This window comes from Bison bison, unplaced genomic scaffold, assembly GCF_000754665.1.
Source record: "Bison bison bison isolate TAMUID 2011002044 unplaced genomic scaffold, Bison_UMD1.0 scf7180017864035, whole genome shotgun sequence".
Lineage (NCBI taxonomy): Eukaryota > Metazoa > Chordata > Mammalia > Artiodactyla > Bovidae > Bison > Bison bison.
Genome location: NW_011494607.1, coordinates 10,604,573 through 10,622,627, shown reverse-complemented (window position 1 = coordinate 10,622,627; position 18,055 = coordinate 10,604,573).

Genomic DNA, 18,055 nt, shown 5'->3' with positions numbered 1-18,055 from the left:
TCAACAACAGGTGACAAAGAATTGAAATGTTCTACTAAAGATAAATTTATAAAAGAAATATAACCAAAAGATAAAGTATCTTAAAGGGACTGTGTAATACTGGGAAGAGCAGAGAGTTTACAATATAACATACGGATTTTCATTAGAAAAGTTCATCAGAGGGCAACTGAAAGGAGAAATGGCACTAGAAGAGCAGGATGAGATTAATTACACAGCAGAACAAAGACATGATCCTCTCACGGGGAGGCAAGCAAGGCTTTTCTCTTTTTATAGATAATTATGCCTAGTACAGCCTAAGATCCAAGTTTTTCCAAACAGGCACTTATTCTAGAAGTGAAATACTAAAAATTTTACTGAGCCAAATCTTTCACGGCATCTTCCTCTATTTCCTTTTTCAGGTGTACACAGTTTGAAAGGAATAAATGCACCCTCAGCCAGGGGAAATGGAGAAACAAAAAGGCTGTACCTGGTGTAAGCCTTGCTGATGGCAGAACAAGTGGGCCAATTCTGTGTGTCACAGAATTGCAGCGATTCTGGTAGGAGATTTTCACGACTTCATAAGAACTTAATAGTAATCAAAGAGCTTTTCCTCCTTCTGTTAAAAAAGAAAAAGTAGGGGGCTGAGCGGACAGGGGAAATCTTTCACCTGAGAGTTAGAAGGGACCAGTTTCCCATTCACAGGCTAGTCCTGCAGGACCACGTCATTAGCCATGAATGCTTTGTTCTTTTGCAGAATGTTTTGCAGCCCTGATGAGTTTGGCTTTGAGTGTCTCCCTGGAGGAGGGAAGACTTAGTGTTGGGAACACAGCAGGCTAAGCCTGTGTTCTAAGGAGAGTGTACAGTTGCTAATAAAGTGTTTGGATTTTGCTTTTCTTCTTTTCAGGTGCAGAAAGCTCTGGTGACCCTGATGTGCTGCCTGAATATTTTGATCTCTTCTAAATCTATGCAGTTTTTGTGCATCTAAAAATAAGTCTTTAAGAGAATGTATTACTTAATATGTATTCAGAGTAAGTAGGAGGAAAAGGAGGGCATTTTATCAAAAAAGTTAAAAGTGAATGAATCTGCAATGACCTTATGCCCAAAAGATATAGAATCATAAGATCTAAAAGCATTGAAAAAGACCTCAAGAGTCCACCCTCGCATCTCATTCAAACCATCATCTCAGAAGCTAACCTCTTCTTGAACATATTGAATGATAAAGGAGGGCCCACCTCCCAAGACAGCCCCTTTATTTTTGGCCATTCCTAATTATTCCATCATCTAAACACTGGTCTCAATTCTGCCATCAAATAGCTTGTTGACACGAATCTAAATTCTCAGCCATATTTGTTTATTGAATTTTGTCAAACATCATGTCCTTTGTCAGCTTTTGTTTGGACTAAATAATGTTAATTTTTTTCTTCACTTCTCATATGGTTTCAAGACTTAAAATCTTTGTGCTTAGGGTCTTCCCTGGTGGTCCAGTGGTTAAGATTCTGCACTTCCACTGCATGGAATGTGGGTTTGATCTCTGGTCGGGGAATAACATCCTGAGTGCTGTGGCTGTGGCGGGGGGGGGGGGGGCGCGGGGGGAACAAAGCAAAACTTTATGCTAGCATTTTATCTAAGATTAGTTACCATGTTAGCACCTTAGTTTTAAATGACTAAAATTCTGTGGAAACTAGTTAGGTAAGGAAGGAAATGTATTATACAACCACTGGGATTTTTCACAAAATCCAAAATTTTTGAATCAGTTATCTTCTGGACATTCTTTTGAGAGTAAAGTTTCTTTCAAAATGTGATGAAAATAACGTCAATAATTTCTGACCAGTTCAAATTAAAGTCTATTCATTATGTCTTCTTTTCTAACCCATATCTGCTTGCTAACACAGCCATGTTCAGCCCAGCCCAGTCATTGTAGAAGGTGTTCCTGTGAAGAGTCAGGCATTCTCTGGTTCCCTGCTTGTAATACTGGTGTTACTGGGTAGGGACTATGAATGCTACCTTTCTTGCCAAACTTAGGCTGTTCTGTAAGATGACAAATAATCCTGCCCAAAATTCTAACAGCAGGACCACAGAGAAACACTGTTAATGGAGTCAAAGTTTTTGGATGCCACATCATTATTTCACATGAGATTTCAGTAAAGTCACATCTCTTTATCTCATAAATTTTGCATTTATATTTTTAAATCAAAGTGTAGGCTTCATATTTGTTTTAATTTCATTCACTCGTATTATTGTTCATCATGTGTTCCAAGCTATTATTTATTACCTTTTTAAATTTTTAATTTTGAGTAAGTCCTAGGAGAGGCACTGAAAATTACTGGCTACATCATGGGTTAGATCCAATAGACATAGGTTTAAGCACTGACTCTACTACTTTATAGAGAAGACAATGGCACCCCACGCCAGGACCTTGCCGGGAAAATCCCATGGACGGAGGAGCCTGGTGGGCTGAAGTCCATGGGGTTGCGAAGAGTTGGACACGACTGAGCGACTTCACTTTCACTTTTCACTTTCATGCATTGGAGAAGGAAATGGCAGCCCACTCCAGTGTCTTGCCTCGAGAATCCCAGGGATGGGGAGCCTGGTGGGCTGACGTTTATGGGGTCTCACAGGGTCAGACACTACTGAATCGACTTAGCAGCAGCAGCAGCAGCTACCACTTTAAGCTGAATGATTGAAGACAGATTAATCTCTCAAATCTTGCCTCTGCCAGGTGAGCAGCTCATGGTTAACTCATCATTTGGTTGTGAAAATAAAATGAGAGAGCCTACTATGGGGTCACACAGAGTCGGACACGACTGAAGTGACTTAGCAGCAGTAGCAGCAGCAGGATAAAATTGTTCAATGTATGGTTGTAGTTACACTGGTAGTCATTATTATGAATACTCACAAATTGCGTGAAAATGCCTTACACTCACCACAGTATTGATACAAATGCTAATATACCTGTACTCTGTCCTCCTCTTAGGAGGCCTCCGCTTAGAAAGATATTTTTCCATTGATCACCATCCCCAGAAGACTTGCTTAACATAAAAGACAGCTGTTATGTAGTTGATTATTTTTATCAGCTTAGGTCATAGGCTGTCCATGTGTGCATTTCTTGAGCTTCATTTCCACCTAAATCATGCCCTGGCATTCAAGTAGCAAAATGATTCTCTAAGTAGAGATGGAGCAAAATCTGTTTTTGTGAATAGTGAATCCAGAATTCACTATTTTTTCCAATGGAAACTAATTAGGAGAGTAAAGTTGCAAGTTAAAAAAAAAAAAATCATTCTGTTCCAGCAGATATTTTAAAGTATTCACAGAAATCCTAAAATTTAGGCGTAATTATCAACTCTTCAAATGCAGTCTTCAAATGCAATCATTTACATTCCCACATCAAAGTTTATTGACTAGGCAATTATCTGTGGATCCAAATAAATGATTAAATTCACCAAGCCCTGAGGCAACACAGAGCATTGCTAGAGCACATGGTTCTCCTTTAACTTAGGATCTAAATGAAAGAGACATATGTTAAATATGTGGGGTATTTTTTTGGGGGGGTGGAGAGAAGAGATCTGTAAATGATGCTCAAATTTATGGAAAAATTAAATAAAGAAAGTGTTTAGGATCCAAGTTTATCCCTCCATTCTCCTAGAACCAAACTGAGACCTTAATTTGGAAAAACCATATAAACCTAGGCTAGTAACAAGTTACTTAATCCTCTATTGGATAGAAATGCTGGGTGTGCAGCAATTAATATATCTTTTAGGAATGACCCATTAGTGCCATATAGGAAAAACCACTCCTTCCTATGTCCTGAGAATATGGTATTACAGCTGTGTTCCATGTAAATATCACTCATTAGCCTAGTTGAGGGTGTGGCCTGGAACAGAGCTAAAGGCTGTGGGAGCAGGCTGTCTGCTCATACTACATATGGGTAGACAGAGGCATACCTCCTCATAGGGGGGCACTGACGACAGCCCAAACCCTGCATCTGTCTAGGAAAATGCATGCCCAAGAGCTAAGAGCATCCTCCAGTAATTCCATCATCTGCTCTTTTCCATGCCATTGTTACCCTCATCATTCAAATTTTGCAAAGCACCATCAAGTAACATATACTGAAACTTTTTGATGGGCTGGGATCCTGGGTTTCAAAAACAGAGAGTCACGGTGGCCCATGCATTCCTGGAAAATAAAAAATTTTAGGGTTTTCTGTAATAAAAAGTTTATGCTTTACCTTTAAGCCACATCAGTTTATTCTTTCTAATATGCACATTATTTTTTACATGTTGAAAATGTGTGGAGAGTGACATGGGATTAGAGTTGAAAGTGGTGTTTTAAAGTTAACTTAGCCGTAGTTCACTTTTGTAAGATCCATATTTGACTAATAATTATTGAGTCTATTGAGAGTCTGAGTACTCTTGCTGCATTTGATTCTCTCCACAAATCTATGTTACAAATTGTTTTAATCTTTATTTAGTGGACAAAATAGAAAAAAGAAGAACTGTTCAGGTCAACAAAGGAATGAGCTTTGCCCAAGATCACAGAGTAAGATTTCTAGAGAAGTTATTTTAATAGTCACAAGTTAAATAATATTAAATATGTGTATATACACATATATTTTTGTATTTACATATACAAATAAAATTAATTTCATGTGATGTTTTAAAACATAGCTTTAAAATGTTATATATGTATGTATATACATGCATGCATGCCAAGTCGCTTGAGTCATGTCTGACTCTTTGTGACTCTATGAACTGTAGCCCACCAGGCTCTTCTGTTCATGGGATTCTCCAGGCAAGAACAGTAGAGTGGGTTGCCATGCCCTCCTCCAGAGGATCTTCCCCACCTAGGGATCAAAGTCACATCTAAGTCTCCTGAATTGGCAGGCGGTTTCTTTACCACTAATACCACCCGGGAAGACTACATATATACATATATATAGTAAAATTCTATATGTGTATATGTGTGTACATATTAACAGTATTTGAAATAGTAATTATAGTAACAGCTGCACATAGTGTTTTAAACTTTTAAGATTATTTACACATATATTGAGTGAAGTTGCTCAGTCGTGTTCGACTCTTTGCGACCCCATGGACTGTAGCCTACCAGGCTCCTCCATCCATGGAATTTTCCAGACAAGAATACTGGAGTGGGTTGCCATATATTAAATGCCAATAAAAGTAATACTGTTATTACTAATGACTTTTTATTGTCAAAAATTTTGCTAATATTTGGGCATATGTAATTTAATCAAAGCAAATTTTATTATCATACTTTACAGATGAAGAAATAAATAAGGAAAATACCTAAAATAATTTACCCAATGATAAGGGGGAAAGGAACAGAACTGCTATGATTTAAACCCAAATTTTCTGGTTTCAAAGCATGTGTTCACTGGAATATATGTGTGGGCTGAAATTTGACGTTATGGACTTTATATACTTGATCGCCTTTCTCCATGACCAGGAAATGTGTCAGAAATTATTATAAACCTGAAAATAGCTTGTATCACTGAAAAATTATAGAAAATGTGTAATGCTCAATAATGGCACAGGCCCTAGATATTTCAGTTTCCGCTGCACAGACTTTAGTCACAAACTTTCTGTTCAGGATTGGAAATCATAACATTCTAAGTCAGGTTAACTCTCTACATGTGAAACCAACCCAGAGCCATGTATCTCCCCCATGTCATCTCCATAAAAGTTTAGGAATAAAATATTTTTGTACATTGCTTTTTTTATCATTTTAAATCACAAATTACTGTGCAAACAAGCAACCAAAAGCATAATGTGTTACTAGTTTAGATTTAGAATACTTTTCTATGTCTGTGAGTCTGTTTTTGTATAGCAGAAATTAACAACATTGTAAATCAACTATATTTCAATTAAACTTTTTTAAAAAAATTAAAAATAGACGACTTCAATATGTGAATATCAGAATATAAGTACTATAAGGAAGCTTGATTGTATTGATCTTTTATTGGCTAACAAAAATATGAGGTGCTCACTCCAATGCTGGAAACCACTATTTGGGCTCCATACTTAGCTTAGTAGAATTGGGTAAGTCCCTGACAAAGTCAAGTAACTGGTTGGATTATGGCATAATCATGGCAAATGTAAAATGTTAACTAATAAAACATCTATCATATGAGAAGTCACATACATCTCATTTACAATCTTTAGTCAGATGTCCTCACAGACAGTTTATTTGACAAAGATTTTAGTGGCGCATTCTAACATCAGTGAAAGTCACTAAGTCGTGTCCAATTCTTTGAGACCCCATGGACCATACAGTCCATGGAATTCTCAGGCCAGAATACTCGAGTAAGTAGCCTTTCCCTTCTCCAGGGGACCTTCCCAACCCAGGGATCAAACCCAGGTCTCCCAGCTGAGCCACAAGTGAAAAGAAAGTGAAGTCATTCAGTTGTGTCTGACTCTTTGCGACCCCATGGACTGTAGCCCACCAGGCTCCTCCATCCAGGGAATTTTCTAGGCACAAGTACTGGAGTGGGTTGCCATTTCCTTCTCCAGGGGATCTTCCTGACCTGTGGATCAAACCTGGGTCTCCCACATTGCAGGCAGACACTTTTCTGTCTGAGCCACCAGGGAAGTCCAAATAAGTCCCATGGTATTCTCCAGGCCAGAATACTGGGGTGGCTAGTCTTTCCCTTCTCCAAGGGATCTTCCCAACCCAGGGATCGAACCCAGGTCTCCCACATTGCAGGCAGATTCTTTACCAGCTGAGCCACAAGGGAAGCCCAAGAATACTGGAGTGGAACATCAAGAAAGGGGAAAAAAGAAATAACATTTAAATAAATACCTGACCTATTATTCTGGCATGCAAATTAAATAGAAATGGAATAGTTGCACAGACTGTAACCTGGCTGTGGTCTAGTTGGAACTGCATCTGTATTTTGATGGTAAATTCAGAGTGAGAAAAGACAGAGTAACTGCAAGTTTGGCTTTTCTTTCCTAATAACATTTGCTCTGTGCTAGGATGCCTGACTTCGATGGTGGTGGTAGGGTTTTATATTTTACAGAGTGAGATCATTTAAAAAATACTGTTATGCAGGCAATTAAGATTAAAGGCAAATTCCCCTTCACACTCCCTAGTAATATGCTTCTGTATCCAAAAGATAAGAACTTGAGAAATGGCTCACTGGGACAGGCCAATGGGCCTGGAGTCCAGGACTCCATTTCTGACCGAGATGGCAGAGGGTTTTATAGAGGAATGCATGGCTACCCTCCATGACATTAGCCTGAGGAAGCAGGAGATGGATATTAAGAACACGTGATGACCTTTCCTCATCTGTTATGAGTCTGACATCTAAGGATTTATCGCAATCGTTTGTGAATGTCTACATTTTTTTGTCCTCTGATGCCTTTATTGTGTTAGGCAGCCTTGGACTGGGAGTCAAAACATCCTTTGTTTCTGTCCAAATTCTTTCACCTACTAACTCAACGAACTTGGCAAATCTTTTTACTTCTCACAGCCCCATTTTTTTAACTTTTAACTTTAATTTTTTAACAGCAACATTTCTAAATATCTTACAGAATCCAGAGGCTTGTCCCCAGAGCCTAGCTGTTGACTCCTTGGAGATTATCAATATCAAAATTTGGAGTTCTCACTAGGCCACCCCTCTCTCAGATCATTGAGAATGCAAAATAAAATCAGCACAGTGTTATTCTTAAAATAGACAATTGTTAATTTATCTCACCCAGGGGAGTATCCTTTCAACCTTGCCTTTAGTTTTCAAAATCAAAAATAATTTGTCCAAATACAATTATTAAATACTTACTATGTCCACAGGCTGCTCTTCTAATGACTAGTAATTTTTCCATGGTTTTATATACCTGTACACACTGCTGTTTTTAAAAATAGAACTCATTTTTTTTAATATTTATAAACTGTGTCTTCCTTCATATGTTTATTTACCTCTCAAAAAATTCAAGTTACTGAATAAACAATAACAGATCCTTCCAGAAACCTTGTTGTTTTTCTACAAAGAGAAGATATGAACATTACTGTAAAAAGAAATCTGAGGAAAAAATAAATCAGTTTGTGAGAAGGAAGGAAGAAGCAGAAGTTTCCCCTCAAAGAGGGGATTTGCCATTAAACAAATTTTCAGAAATTCAAATATATTGAACCAGTCAACATGCATTTTGCCTTCCCCAAAGAAGTTCCCAATTTGTAATTTTCTATCAGTTACCTACACTTTACCATTTCTGACATGTACTGACCTTTCCATATTAATGTGTTCTTTACTAGATCTACAGTTTTGCTAATACAGCTGTCAGAAGAGTGTTGTTGTCAGATGTGAGGATGGGAGCGGTCAGCAGTTTCAGTAACATCCTTTTTAGTAAGATCATGAATTTAAAAAGATGGTCCAGAACCGTAGCTAACTCTCTCAGATAATATAAACTGGGAGACAAGTGGAATATTGCAAATAATGTATTTCAAAGAGCTCAAAGAGAAAATTTTTTAAAAAGAAGGAAATTAATAAATTCCTAGGAAGATGAAGCCTTTTCTCTCTCACAAACATCACTCATTTTGAAAGAATAACTCTAAAAATTCCCTTTGTTCATATTTACCTTTACCAAGACTGCTACTCTTGTTCAAATCAAGTGCAGTTTTTGCTTCCAGTGATTTATTCTGTAATTCCACTTTGCTAATGATCGTTCCTCTCCATTTTCATTGAAACATTTATGAAGTAAACTCAGGAAGAGAACAGGGGAATTCCTTTGAAACTTACACAGCTCCTGCTGCGTTTGACCTCCCATTTCATCAAGCCATCCTGTGTAATGGTGGACACAATATCTGAGACAATTAGATTTCAAACCTGCTAACCACTTTGTCGCATTTGTAATCATTCTCCAAGTAGCATTTGGCATCATTATCTTGGTTTCTTCATTCACTTTAAGACCGAGTCCTCAGAACAACCTTATTTGTTTGTAATTGTTCTGCCCAGTCTCTAAAATATCTGTAATTGTTTTGCATTTGAATCAAATTTATTAACAGACATATGGTTATAACAGAGAAAGCACTCCAGCTGGTGAAGCCCTAAGCAAAGCCCACAATAATTTGATCATTTGCAAATCATTGTCACTTGAATGTTTTCTTAGTGTAGCTTAATTATGACTCAACCAGTCCAGAATACAATGCACTTCCTGGGAAGAGAAGAAATTGAGAGTTCTCAGTACAAAGCGGGCAAGCTTTGTTATGCATGTACACCTCTTCTGTACAACTGAACATCTGCTAATAAATGTGTTTCCAGTCTCAATGATAGCTTTTGCCTTCATCATTCAAACCTGGCATGAAATTTACATCAACTGAGAATTCATGTTATTTACTCATTGCTAACTATTACAACCCCATTAAAATTTTAGCCTATAATACCCTCTGGAAAATTAGAAATGTTTATAAAAATAAATGCACAAATAAGACAGAGCCTTTTTTTCCCATAAGTTCCTTGACAGGTGGTCACCTTGAAATTATGCTACAATAATACAGCCGATTTTTTTAAAAAATGATCTCGATACAGAAGGTAATCAAGAGCTCTTGGGAGCCACCTCTGCGTTTTTCCAAGCAATCTTTTCTGCAGTTTAAATGTGTTCATACAAATCCTAAATGACATAGAAAGCAATTTTTCCCTTCAAACGATGGAGATCAGTCATAGCATTATAATTAAATGTCACAGAATGGCAAATAATTATCTTACTTAAATGGTTAATATAGGAAAAACCCATTAACTATCAGTCCTGAATATGCAAAAATGATGCTTGCGACTCTATTGATATAATTAAACTTAAAAGCAGGTTTTGCTTGTGTGGCCTCACCTGCTACTGACATATCAAGTTTGAGAATGGGTATTAACTAGAGGATACCAAGTCCAATAATTTTAATCATACTCCAGCCCACCCCTATTTAGATTAAGTATGCAAATCTAAAAATCCTCACAGTCTTTATTTGCCAAAAAGAGTATCAGGATCAACTTTTTCCATGTGAGGGGCTCAGTAAATGTGAAATTAGTAGCAGCTTCCTTGCCATGGCCTGTCTTTCTTTTCCAACTGTTTCCTACTGCTTTGGCAGATTCTTGAAATTTACTCTAATGCAGGACTTTTCACCTCTTCCAAGGGATAAGGACTAAACTAAGCTCATAGCTTACTCCTAGCAGCCAAAACATTACACAGATCCTATCATTCAGAATGTTACTTAATTCTGCAAACCTGCTGAAAAATCCAGTAATTGTGGTGCAACGTGGTACCACACTGTCAAATCTTTCTCTCAGCATCCTTTTCCCCTTTCTTATAGTGGAGACCATTATCATCCAACTTTCTTGCTCAGGGTGGTTGCTTTACTCCCCAAGAGCCTACACTTCTAGAAAGAAATAAGGAGTTTGTTGTGAGCAAATCCCTAAAGTCTGGCTCATAACCATTTCTCCTCTGAGAGGGCCCAGGGCGGTTCAGTAAATCCAATGCTCACATCATGCCAGGAGCATCCCATATAACACAGGGCAGATACATCAACTAGGCAACAGGGCCTCATGAAGGAATATGATAAAATGCCCATACAAGTCCATCCCTCTGACCTTGATGCTTCTGTATTTGTCAAGACAAAAGATCAGCAAATAAAAACCAGAACAGAAATAGAAATATTACTAGAACAACAAAAAAAGACCATATTTTTTCCTTTAGTCAATATTGTTGAAGTTTGTATCAATCCACAGGGGAGGAAAGATTGGAAGTTAAAACCTGAACCACACTCTTACAAACAAGTACAATGTATGTGTTACAGATACATTAAACAAGCAAGACTCCTGGGTATAGGAGTAAAACAATGTGTTTTTTTTTTTTTTTCTCTCTCTCTCTCTGTCAACAACTCTCTAAAACACATTTAGTTGGAAAATATTCTTACCTGCTCCTGGATGAAAACTCCAAGGGTACCTAACTTTCTTGATCCATCTTAGGCAACCAAAAGTCCTATGGTTAAATAACAAATCAATTTCAAATCAATTTCAGTGCAGTTATTGAAATATCTGGTTTTAAAATCAGTAGAAATTCTGGACTTGGCTTGAAGTTAAATCTTCTCTGAAGTACTCTACCTGGACCCATATAAAGCAGAAAGTCAAGTAAAAGAGTTATTATGATCCCTCTATCTTTTCCTGCCTTACGCTTCAACCCTCCTCTCATCTCACCCAACAGGGGTCTGATTACATTTCTTGAGGACAACTGGGGAAGGAGAAAAGGTGAAAGAAGAAAGATTCTGCTCCCCAGACCTGGCTTGTATATACAGTCAACTGTGCATTTGTTAGGCTTTTTGGAGATCTCTTAATTAATGTCCCTTTGTACAGTAAAGGCAAGCTCCTCATTTTGGCTTATAAGAAACTTTACATAATTTTTTTCCTAAGGTTTCTTTCTTCCCATGAGTAATATTCCTGGACAGGACTCAGAAAATCCAATGGTGCCTTTCTCTCTCTTTGTCTTTCCCTTTCTCATTCTGTGCATGTGTTTGTATGGGTTGGCATGGCCCATATTGTACACAGAAGACACACATACTATTACTATACACAGACTTGGGGCAGGCAGGTCAACCTCTACACAACAGCAAACTTTATCATCATTGCCACCTTCTGGGCAACTAACCAGGTCATGTCTCCCAAGTAGGAGACCAACACTGATCCACTGGGTTGACCACATTTTGGGAGATGCATATTAAGTTCTCCAAGAAATCGTTTAAGTCTTCTCTGTAGATGCGAGGTGAGTAAAACTCACAACACAACTCTTGCCAAACAATCCTCCTCCCATATTTCTCCTTACCTCTAAAATCTAATTCCTTTTATAACTTTATTATAGTTATAAAGTTATAACTTTATATATGTAGACTTTGTCAGAGTCTACAAAACCATCTTTAGTCTCTTTGGGACCTTCCAAGGGTCACTGGGAAAATGGACATCAGAATTGTTACACTGAAGGACAGGGACACTGGGATATCCCATGCCTTGTCAGTTAAGGGTTTCTTCTTTAGGAATTATCTCCTCTGTTCATCTTATATAGAAGGAAAGTGGGCTACAAATTTAAAGTTGAGGAAGCAAGGCACATGAAGGACAACTCAAAAGTAGTATGATGGGATGAAATTGTTATAAGGAGTTGGAAACAGGATATAGTTAGGAGAGAGTGGGATGTTTGAAATTAAGATTATGGAAATATTGCCACTGCTAGTAAGGAAACAGTGTAGCTATCTGTTGGAATTGGATTGCTGAAGTGGGATGGGAGACAAGATCACTGAAAGAAAATGAAGTCGCTCAGTCATGCCCAACTCTTTGTGACCCCATGGACTGTAGCCTACCAGGCTCCTCTGTCCATGGGATTTTCCAGGCAAGAATACCTGAGTGGGTTGCCATTTCCTTCTCCAGGAGATCTTCCCAACCCAGGGATTGAACCTGGGTCTCCTACATTGCAGGCAAACGCTTTATCATCTGAGCCACCAGGGAAGTCTCTAAGATCACTGAAGTAGAGATCAAATTGAGAATGTATTGAAAGATTTCCCCACTTGAATGATGAAATCTCAAAAAAAAAAAAAAAAAATGAATACAAGTGTTGAGTCGGAGAGACTGACATTGAGCTAGAAGCTGAAATCTTCAAGTTAATGAAAGAAGTAGCCTAGGAGTTGGTAGATGCCTACAGAAAGAAAGAATAGTGTGCAATGATATACCCAAGGCTTTAACTATTATTTAGAATTACAGGAGCATGGTGGTAATAAAAGACATACTGGATTTCTGTTTGTTTGTTTTATTATAGTTTTTTTTTTTTTAATTCTCTACAGACCATAAATACCTTAATTACCTGGAGCTGGAGAAGACTACATCACCACTCATTTTGATACATCTTAGAAAGTGTGCAGTATATATTGAGGGTATGAGATTTCTTAAATTTTAGTGACACTAAGGGTAAACAGAATGCTCTAAAAGCATCAGTAGAGACTGAAAAATGTTTCTATACCACTTCTAGGCACAAGAGTATGAGGAATAAAGGAAAGATTGTTTAAGAGGGCTATACAAGAGGGAGTATTCCAGGGGCCAGTCAGGAAAAATACTTTGAAGAACAAATTAGTAATGGTGACTTCCAGAGAGAGCAGTGGGTTATTTTAGGGTTTGAGGTTCTGGATAAAGTATTGGAAAAACTTGAGAGTGTTGAAGAGAGACCAGCCAGGTATTAGGTAGAGCAAGAGTGGGAAGGAATGTTCAGAGCATTAATTGAAGATTTAGGAGATTTTGCTAAATACTGACTGATTTCCAGAAGATATATGTTAGTTGCTCAGTCTGACTCTTTGTGACTCCTGGACTGTAGCCCATCAGGCTCCTCTGTCCATGGGATACTCCAGCCAAGAATACTCGAATAGGTTGACATTTCCTCCTCCAGGAACAGAGTACAGTGAGGTTGGGTACAACCCTCCTCCAGAGGGTACAGTGAGGTTGTTTCAGGAGCTGGAGAAGATGAAAATGGTATTAGTAAAGTAACTGTCAAGAGTCATGTTGGAATTAAAGACTTGGAGATGTGGAATCACCTAAATCCATTAATCATTAAAGAGATCTAAGATTCTTAAAGAAATAGAATCAGTAACTTAAAATCAGTAAATTTCCGAGTATAGAAAAATTTGATGTCCCCTTTCAAGTTACTGATTATTGCTATTGTAAATGGAATATTCATTACAATTCCATTTTTAATTTACAGTTTCTGAGTATAGAAAAACTATTGATTTTTGTATACTAATTTATTTCCAGTGAAATGTTTGAACATCATTAATTCAAAGGATTATCTATAGATTTTCCTAGATTTTCTGTTTAAACAATCATAACATCTATATATAAGGAGGGTTTTGTTTCTTCCTATCCAGTCCATTTAGTTGTCATTTATTCTTATTTTTTAATTTTTTATTTTATATTGAAAGTGAAAGTCACTCAGTCGTATCTGATTCTTTGTGACCCCATGGACTAAACAGTCAAATATTAAACAGTATTCTCCAGGCCAGAATACTGGAGTGGGTAGATGTTCCCTTCTCCAGGGGATCTTCCCAACTCAGGGATCAAACCCAGGTCTCCTGCATTGCAGAAGGATCCTTTACCGGCTGAGCCACCAGGGAAGCCAAAGAATATTAAAGTGGGTAGTCTATCCCTTCTCCAGCAAATGTCCACAACCCAGGAATCAAACCAGGGTGTCCTGCATTGCAGGCAGATTCTTTACCAACTGAGCTATCGGGGAAGCCCCATAAATCAAATCCAGAAGGTTATAGGTGAATCCTGTCCATCTTTGAGGGAATAAAGCATCCATCTTTGCTTCATAAGCACCATTCCAGAAAGGTGAAAAACAAGAAAGTCCTCCCCAAAGTCTACATGAATTCTATACTAGAAGGAAAAGTATAGGCAAATCTCACTTCACAAACTAGCTGAAAAAATCCTGTAGTAAAACTAGTAAACTGCATCTATCCATTATTTTAAAAATTATAAGAAGGCAGAATTTATCAAGAAAGGTTAATGACACAAAATTTACTCACCATACTAAGGAGAAAAATAAAAAGCTTATAATCACCTCTATAGAAGTCCAACATTATGACAAAATTGAACATCCTTTTATGATTAAACAATAGCAAACTAGGAATACAATGGCATTTTTTAATCTGAAAAAAAGTTATCCAAAGTCTACAGTGACTTTTATTCTTAATGGTACATTATTACTTGCATAATAAGTACAAGGATAAGCACAAGTCTTTGAATGCTTCACCAAATGATTTAACTTTTTTACAATCATCTCTTGGCCCTTTATACTTTCATGCAAGCATTAGAGTCTGTTTTTCGTGTTCAGATTTTTTTTTTAATCACATTTAGCATTTTAAATGAAATTGCATTGAATATACAGATTAATTTGAGAATTGTTATCTTTAAAATATTTACTCTGCCTACATATGAACAAACAGGAACACATTCCTCTTTTTCTAGATCTTTTGTTTAGTTCTATAATAGTGTTATATTTTAAAGTTTTAAACAGCATATATTAGATTTATTCTTTTGTACTTAATTGCTTTTATTGCTATTGTAAATGGCATCTTTATTAAAATTATATTGTAATTAGCCTCCAATTAAAATAAATAAATTTATATTTTTAAAAATTCCATTTTAAATTTACTGTTTCTAAGTATAGAAAAACTATCAATTTTTGTATACCAATTTGTTTCCTGTAAAGCTTCTGAACATCATTAATTCAAAGAATTATCTATAGATTTTCTTAGATTTTCTATCTAAACAATCATAACATCTATATATAAGGAGGGTTTTGTTTCTTCCTATCTAGTCCATTTAGTTGTCATTTATTCTTATTTATCTTATGAATTCAATAAAAACATCTACTACTGCTTTATTGATTATGCCAAAGCCTTTGACTGTGTAGATCACAACAAACTGTAGAAAATTATTCAAGAGATGGGAACACCAGACCACCTGACCTACATTTTGAGAAATCTGTATGCAGGTCAAGAAGCAACTGTAGAACCAGACGTGGAACAACAGACTGGTTCCAAAGCAGGAAAAGAGTACATCAAATCTGTATATTGTCACCAAGCTTATTTAACTTATATGCAGAGTAAATCATGAGAAATGCTGGGCTGGATGAAGCACAAGCTGTAATCAAAATTGTTAGAAGAAATATCAATAACCTCAGATACTCAGATGACACCCCACTTGGGCAGAAAGTGAAGAACTAAAGAGTCTCTTGATGAAAGTGAAAGAGGAGAGTGAAAAAGTTGGTTGGCTTAAAACTCAACTTTCAAAAACTGAGTTCATGGCAGCTGGTCCCATCACTTCATGGCAAATAGATGGGGAAACAATGGAAATAGTGAGAGACTATATTTTCTTTGTGGTCCAAATTCATTGCAGATCATGACTGCAGCCATGAAATTAAAAGACCCTTGTTCCTTGGAAGAAAAGTTATAACCAAACTAGACAGCATATTAAAAAGCAGAGACATTACTTTGCCAGAAAAGGTCCGTCTAGTCAAAGCTTTGGTTTTTCCAGTAGTCATGTATGGATATGAGAGTTGGACTAAAAAGAAACCTGAGCACTGAAGAATTGATGCTTTTGAACTGTGGTGTTGTAGAAGACTCTTGAGAGTCCCTTGGACTGCGAGGTGATCCAACCAGTCCAACCTAAAGGAAATCAGTCCTAAATATTCATTGAAAGGACTGATGTTCAAGCTGAAACTCCAACACTTTGGCCACCTGATGCAAAGAACTGACTCACTGGGAAAGACCCTGATGCTGGGAAAGATTGAAGGCAGGAGGAGAAGGGGACGACAGAGAATGAGATGGTTGGATGGCATCACTGACTCAATGGAGTTTGAGCAAGCTCTGAGCGTTGCTGATGGATAGAGAAGCCTGGCATGCTGCAGTCCACGGAGTTGCAAACAGTCAGACAAAAATGAGCCAGTGAACTGAACTGATTATTATTTTTAATTTTTTATCTTATATTGAAGTATTTTTGAATTACATTATTCTGATAGTTTCGGGTGTACAGTAAAGTGATTCAGTTATACATATTTATATGTCTATTATTTTTCAGATTCTTTTCCCATATAGGTTATTACTGAGTACTGAGTATAGGTCCGGGTGCTACATAATACAGGGTATTGTGTTAGGTCTACATTGATTATCTGTTTTATGTATAATAAGCATATATGTTAATCCTAACCTTGTAATTTATCCCTTCCTGTAGCCTTTCCTCTTTGGTAATCATAACTTTGTTTTCAAAGTTTTGAGTCTTCTGTTTTGTAAATAAGTTCATTTGTATTATTTTTTCTATTCACATATAAATGCTATCATAAGATATGTGTCTTTCTCTCTCTGATTTACTTCACTTAGCATGATAATTTCTAGGCCCATCTATGTTGCTGCAAGTGGTATTATCCCTTTCTGCTTTCTAGCTGAGTAATATTACATCTTCTTTACCCATTCATCTGTCTATTGTTTTTTAGGTTGCTTCCATATCTTGGTTATTTTAAGTAGTGCTTCAGTAAGGTGCATGTATCTTTTCAAATTATGGTTTTATGCCTGATCTTATTGTATTAATCTGGTAACTTTGAGTAGAAGCAAGTGGTCACTGCCTCCCCTAAGATTTCTAATAAGAAAAAATACTAGTTAAATGACAAATATCCATGACAAACAGAAGCAAGAAAGAGAATATATGTAGCTGTAGTTTTGATGTGTTTGTGGCTGGAGGTGATCTCAGGGTCTTCATACTTTGCCATCTTGATCTCACCTTTCAAATTATGTTTCTTTTCTATGATGCTACAAAATGCAAAGATAACTCCTTTTTTTTCATTTGTCAACCAAAATGTAGCTGCTAAGAAACTAAAAATGCAAGGAAGTTTTTTTTTTTTTTTTTGGGATAGTTTTATGAAACTGAAGAAACCAATATTTGAATAAAGACCCATCAAAAAGTAACTGCCATAATAAATATTTCAAGCTTGCAGTTGAAAGTTATGAAATGGGCAGGTTAAGTTGATAGGCTCATATTTTGTTAACTTTCTGGAAGCTTGAACTACCTCTGAAAGGAGATGGACTCATCCATTACCTCTACAATGTTTCATGCTCATTGTCCAACATTCACTACAAAGTGTCCATGTATGCAAGGAAATAGGAAAAAATTACTAAAACCCGGGAGAAAAGACAAACTTTAAAACATATCCATAAATTATCTAAATGTTTTATGCATCATAGAGGAAGTTTAGAATAATTATGAACAAGGTAATAGAGAAATATACAGAGAATTTTGCCCAGCATTAGAATACACGGAAAGAGAAAAAAAAAAAAAAAAACTGAGAAGTAGTCAATTGAAACTAATACTTAAGTGGATGGATTTGACAGCATATTGCACAAATAGGAATGGAAGGTTTGGAAACAAAAAGGAAGATGATGAGTAAATATTGAAGTAACATCAGCTTTAACATTTTTTAACATTAGTTCATAATATAAATTTTTAATATGTGCTTACTTCACATTTGAATGATAGATGTTTTTAGCTTTTCAAAAATTT